At 40.1% G+C, this 7,062-nt stretch overlaps 1 pseudogene; it reads right to left on the reverse strand.

The window, feature by feature from the left end:
* Positions 1 to 335: 335 nt before the first annotated feature.
* LOC104650774 (non-histone chromosomal protein HMG-17 pseudogene) lies at positions 336 to 727 on the reverse strand (annotated as a pseudogene).
* Positions 728 to 7,062: the final 6,335 nt, after the last annotated feature.

The raw sequence follows: 7,062 nt of genomic DNA on the forward strand, positions 1-7,062 counted from the left end.
ATTGGTAACCAATGACTGGGGGTCAGGTCCCAACAGATGTCGGCTTAAGGGAGTTAAGTCTGTGCTGAAAGACGGAAAGGGAGAAGAGGACACAAAAGCGAATTTGTGTTTCCATACCACAAGGCTTTTGTGTGCCAAGGTGGCCATGTGTGTCAAGGTCAGGGAATCCCTCCTCCTGGGAGCCAAGAGGAGGTCTCTCAAAACTAGAAGGGAAAGGCGTTTCCCCCACATCAATCCAGCTTTGGAGGCATTCTATTAGTGACATATGCCCCTTCCCCCAAAACAACAATGAAGTGGTCTGTGTGCTGACACCATAGCTTAAAAAAAAAAGAAAGTAAAACAAAATTCTGCATTTTTATAAAACTTGATAAAAAATAGTATTTCAAACTGTACAGTCACCAGAAGTACGCAGTTATCAAAAATGCACACACTTCACTTGGCATCTCCAGCACCTTCGGCTTTCTGTGCCTGGTCTGTTTTGGCATCTCCATTTTCTGCAGGGTTATTCCCTTCCTTGCCAGCATCAGCTTTTCCCTTTTTCCCTTTGGGTACCTTCTCTCCCTTCTTTGCAGAGACCTTTTTAGGCTTGGGCTCTGGCTTTGGAGGAGCAGGTTTAGCAGACAACCTCGTGGATCTTCTCTGTGGTTCGTCCTTCACCCTGGCTTTATCTCCTTTAGCATCCCCTTCAGCCTTTCTCTTGGGCATGGTGGCGACGGCGGTGGGACGTAGGCGCTGACCGCGGGATGCAGCCGCGCGTGGGCTTCGGTCGCTCCGGGCGTCGCTCTCACCTCTTCTTCTTCACACTGCTCCTATAGCTATATATTTTCACCTTTAGCACTACTTTCTTTGTGTCTCAAAAGCTTTGATATATTGTATTTTTATTTTCATTTGCCTCTAAGTATCTTCTAATTTCCCTTGTGATTTCTTCATTTATTCATTAGTTGTTTAAAACTGTGTTATTTAATTTTCACAAACTTGTGAATTTTCCAGTTTTACTTTTATTATTGATTTCTAACTTCATCCTATTGTGGTCAGAGAAGATATATTTTATAGTATCTATCTTTTTACATTGACTGAGACTTCATTTGTGGCCTCAGATATGGTCTGTCCTAGAAAATGTCCCGAGTTCACTTGAGAATAATGTGTATGCTGTTGTCAAGCAGAGTGTTCTGTATATGTCTGTTAGATCTAGTTGGTTTATTGTATTGAGTCCTCTATTCCCTGACTTATCTTCTGTAAGGTTGTTCTATCCATTATTGAGAGTGAAATATTGATGTCTCTATTGCTGTAAATATGTCTATTTCTCCCTTCAATTCTATCAGTTTTTGCCTTATATATTTTAATGGTTTGTCATTAGGTGCAGAAACTTTTACAATTGTTATATTTTCTTGCTGTATTGAACATTTTATTATTATGTCCTTCTTTGTCCCTTATAACTTTTTAAATTTAAACTGTATTTTGTATTTTGAAAAGACCAATATCCAGAATCTACAAGAAATTCAAATCTCAACAAGAGAAAAATAACCCCATTAAAAAGTAGACAAAGGACATGGACAGATATTTCTCAAAAGAAGACATACAAGCTGCCAACAAATATATGGAAAAATGCTCAACATCACTAATCATCAGAGAAATGCAAATAGTAACCACAATGAGACACCATCTCATGCCAGGCAAAAAGGCGTTACTAAAAAGTCAAAAACAGGAGATATTGGCAAGGATGGAGAGGAAAGGGAATACTTATACACTGTTAGTGGGAATGTAAATTAGTACAACCTCTATGGAGAACAGTATAGAGATTTCTCAAAGAACTAAAAATAGAACTACCATTTGACCTAGCAATACCACTACTGTCTATCTACCCGAAGGGGAAAAACATCATTACATAAAAAAGACATCTGCACTCATATGTTTATCTCAGCACTATTTGTAATAGCAAAGTCATGGAATCAACCTGGATTTATCAATGGATGACCACATAAAGCAAATGTGGTATATATAGACCATGGAATACCAGACAGCCATAAAAGAGAATGAAATAATGACTTTTGGAGCAACTTGGATGGAGCTGAATGCCATTATCCTAAATGAAATAACTCAGACACAGAAACTCAAATACCGCATACCCTCACTTATAAGTGGGAGCTAAGCAATGAGTATACATGGACATAAGAGGGAAATAATAGACACTGAGGACTGTAAAAAGGGAGAGAGTAGGAGAGAGCTGAGGGTTGAACTATTACCTATTGGGTACAATGTTCACTATTTGGGTGATGGGTATACCAGAAGCCCAAACCCCACCACTATGCAATATATTCACATAGCACATCTGCACATGTACCCCCTGAACCTATTTTTAAGTGTATTTTGTCTGATACTAGGAAAATCACTTCTCCTCTCATTTGCTTGCCATTTTCATGAAATATCTATCATTTCATTTTCCATTTATGTACTTATTTATTGAGACAGAGTCTCAGTATGTTGCCCAGGCTGGTCTCAGCTTCCCAGGTAGTTGGGACTACAAACATGCACCACCACACCCAGCCATCTTTTCATTTTCAATCTATTTTTGTCTCTGGATCCAAAATGAGTCTTGTAGACAGCACATAGTTGGATCATGTATTTTTGTCCATTTTGCCCATCTCTCTTTTTATTAGAGAGTTTACTCCATTTATGTTTAGAGTGATTATTGATAAGGAGATATTTTCTTCTGTCATTTTGCTCCTGTTTTCTCCAGGCCTTTTAGGTTTTTTATTCCTAATTTTCTGCATTACTGTATTATTTTGTGTGTAGTTGAGTATTTGTGGTGAAATATTTAAATTTCTTTCTCATGTTCTTTCACATATATTCTATAGCAATTTTCTTTGTGCTTACTACAAGGATTACATTTTACATTATAAAGTTATAACACCCTAATTTGAATTTATACCAGCTTAACTTTAATAATATTCAAAAACTATGCTCCTTTATGTCTTTGTACCTACCCCTTTTAGTTGTTGATATCACAAAAATGTATCTTTGTATATACGGTGCCCAAAACTCATAATTTAAAATACTATGTTAGACTTTTCAAGTATGAGAAAACAAAATAATCTTTAAAATTTTTTGTAGAGATGGGATCTCACTCTGTTGCCCAGGCTGGTCTCAAACTCCTGGCTCAAGTGATCCTCCTACTTTGGCCCCCAAAGTGCTGAGATTATAGGTATGAACCACTGCACATAGCCTAGAAAGTGTTTTCTCTTCTTCAACTTTTTAGCAAAGTTACAAGCCGAAGTAACAATAATACTAGTTTCTAGACTAATAATATTTGTTGACTATATTAGTCTCTTAAATCATGTAGAAAAGAAAAAGTGGAGTTATAAACTGTTGTTACAATAATGTTAGCTTTTATCATTACACATGTATTTACCTTCATTGAAATCTTTATTTCTTCATGTGGCTTCAAGTTACTATCTAGCGTCCTTTCATTTCACTCTGCAGGACTCTCTTGAGTATTTCTTGCAGAGTAGGTCTATGGATAATTAACTCCCACAGCTTTTGTTTATTTGAGAATGTCTTAATTTCCCTCACTCCTGAAGAACAGTTTTGCCAGATAGAGGAGTTTGGTTGATATGTTTTTTTCTTTTAGTAATTTGAATGTATCAGCCTACTGCCTTCTGACCTCCAAAGTTTTCGATGAAAATATTACTGAGAATCCTTTTTAATGATGAGTAGCTTCTCTCTTGCTGCTTTCAAGATTCTGTCTTTGACTTTGCCCTCTGAAAGTTTAATTATAATGTGTCTTGGTGTGAGTCTCTCTTTTTAGCAATTGGTACTTGCTATATTGCCCAGACTGGAGTGCAGTGCCTTTTTTTTTTTTTTTTTTTTTTTTTTTTTTTTTTTTTTTTTTGAGACGGAGTTTTGCTCTTGTTACCCAGGCTGGAGTGCAATGGCACGATCTCGGCTCACCACAACCTCCGCCTCCTGGCTTCAGGCAATTCTCCTGCCTCAGCCTCCTGAGTAGCTGGGATCACAGGCACGCGCCACCATGCCCAGCTAATTTTTTGTATTTTTTTAGTAGAGACGGGGTTTCACCATGTTGACCAGGATGGTCTCGATCTCTTGACCTCGTGATCCACCCACCTCGGCCTCCCAAAGTGCTGGGATTACAGGCTTGAGCCACCGCGCCCGGCCCTGCAGTGCCTATTTATAGGCATAATCATAGCATGGCGCAGCCTTGAACTCCTGGCCTTAAGTAATCCTCCTACCTCAGCCTCTCAAGTAGCTGGGATTACAAGCATGTGATACTGTGCCAGGCTCTTCAATGTGGGTCTCTTGGAGCTCATCTTACTAGGAGTTTGCTGAGCTTTGTGGATATTTATGTTCCTATTTTTCATCAAGTTTGAAAAGTTTTCAGTCATTATATTTTCAATTATTCTCTTTGCCCTTTCTCTCTTCTTCTTTTGGAATTTCCATAATGCATATGTTAGTCCATTTGATGGTGTCCCAGAGTTCCCTAGGCTCTGTTCATTTTTCTTCAGTCTTTTTCTTTCTGTTACTCAGACTCAATAGTTTCCATCATCCTATATTTAAATTCATTGATTCTTGTTTATTCAAATCTGCCTTTGAACCCCTCTAGTGAATTTTTCATTTCAGTGATGGTACTCTTCAGCTGCAGAGTTTCTTTTTGGTTTCTTTTAGGTTTTCTATCACACATCATTTGATTGACTTTGTCCATCTCTTCTTTTAGTTTTTGAGTATCTGTAAGCCAGTTGCTTAAAAGCCCTTGTTTAAAAATCTATCATCAGGTGTTTTTCAGGAATATTTTCTCTGATTTCTTTTTTCCTTTGACTGGGCCATACCTTTTTGTTTCTTTGTATGCCTTATAATTTTTGTTAAAAACTGGACATTTTAATTTAATAATGCAGCAACCCTAGAAGTCAGACTTTTCCCCTCCTCTAGTGTTTGCTATTTTTTACTATTTTTTTTATTGTTGTCAGCTGTCTCTTTGCCAAGGATAAGTTTGAGGTATAAACTTAAGTTCTTTCTGGGTTTTGTTCTGAGCCTGTACTTTTCCTTGGGCATTTATACTTTCTAATTTCTCCCATGTGTATATAGTTGCTTTTGAATGTCCTAGTCTTTAATGTCTGTCTCCCAAAAGGAGAGAATAGAAAATTTAAGTCGGGAAGAATGCCAACCTTTTAAGTCCCCGAGAACTCATTTCAGCTGAGGAGGCAGGACTTACAATGGGAAGGGGAATATCAACAATGCCTGCCTGCTTCTTTTTCTGCAACTCTGTGATCACAAGCAGAGCACAGATACTTGGAGAATGGGGTTATTTTTGCCTACCCTGACTCCCACAAGCTATGTACAAGCTGCTCCCGGAACACATGGACAGCTACCTGCCACAGGATGGGTATCTGCTATAGTGCTAAGAGTTGAAATTGACCAAAATTAACCATAGCTTACTATCAAAATATTCCTCAGGAATTTACAATCCTTCAATAGGCTCCAGAGTTCCAAAATTATACATTAGACAGATTCTGCCAGGGCAATTGTTGCCTAGGTAGGGAGCAAGTTGTTAGTGCTTCCTACTCTGCCATCTTCACAGGATCCTCTCTAAAACTGCTAATATTTTGTTTAGGATTTTTGCATTTAGATATGTGAACCTAAAAAAACTGAGGCAAAATTAATATAGAGTGTATTTGAGCCAAAGTTGAGAACTACAGCCCTAGACACCCTTCCAAGTTGCCTTGGGGAGTGCTCTGTTCCACCTTTGTTACCGCCAAATGAAGCTATGAGAAGGCGGCCACCGTCCTGCAGGTTTTTAAGGGCAAAAGAAGTAACATTGGGGCCGGGCGCGGTGGCTCAAGCCTGTAATCCCAAGCACTTTGGGAGGCCGAGGCGAGTGGATCACGAGGTCAAGAGATCGAGACCATCCTGGTCAACAAGGTGAAACCCCGTCTCTACTAAAAATACAAAAAATTAGGGGGGCATGGTGGCACGTGCCTGTAATCCCAGCTACTCGGGAGGCTGAGGCAGGAGAATTGCCTGAACCCAGGAGGCGGAGGTTGCGGTGAGCCGAGATCGCGCCATTGCACTCCAGCCTGGGTAACAAGAGCGAAACTGTCTCAAAAAAAAAAAAAAAAGTAACATTGGTTAGTGATTTGGCTATACACTGTTGAACTATAGGGTTTGAGCTATGGTGTCCAGCATATGACATTAGGTATTTCTTCATATTAGTGTTGTAATAACTTACCCTGGGCTAGCATTATTGACTTTATTTTAGCTGTAAACTTTAACCTGGCTTTTCCCTCCCGACTACAGCCCCTTTGAGTGTGTAACTGGGTTATGCTGCACTTAGAAGTGTTGAAGCGTTCTGTTCCTAACACTTGTAACCATTGTAACCGCATTCTGTTTGACATATCTCCGCCATTGCAAGAAAAAAAAATTTCCTTTAATTATTGTGTAGAAGGACCCTGAATACCCACTTCTTAACACCTGTGCCCGCAGCCCCTTCCTTTAACCTGCTTTTTTTGCTTTTGTAAAATTCCGCTTTAGCTAGGCTTCCCCTTCCCTACCTAAATGAAAGTATAAAAAATAATTAAGCCCCTTCCTGGGGCTGAGAAAAATTTTGAGCATTAGCCGTGTCTCGGTTGCTAATGTTTTATTCTTTTTAAAGACTCTTAATTTGAAACTCAGTGTGTGGCGCAGTCCTCCTAACTCGCTCATTCACAACACCTGGAGGCCCCAGCGAGCTATCTGCCACCAGGTGCAGACCCTGCTCATTCCGGGCTCCGCTGGGGGAGGAGGCAGACCATGGGGAAGGCGTCCCTTGACCTTCCAGGGCCCCATAGACTACCCCTTGCCGGAGGAAAGCGGATTGACTCCCGGCGCGCTCCACCAAAGTATTCTTCAGAGTCCCTGGTGCTGCTCCGCGGAGAAGGTAAGTCAGGCCTGATCTAGTTATTCCTGGAAGTTACAGGGATCATCCAATTACCGGGACGCCGGAATTGGCTACGATGATTCCTGTGACCTTGGGCTCTGGGTGTCCCAGAGTCCCTGGTCCTGGTTCTAGGTTTT

Source organism: Saimiri boliviensis, chromosome 2, assembly GCF_048565385.1.
Source record: "Saimiri boliviensis isolate mSaiBol1 chromosome 2, mSaiBol1.pri, whole genome shotgun sequence".
NCBI lineage: Eukaryota > Metazoa > Chordata > Mammalia > Primates > Cebidae > Saimiri > Saimiri boliviensis.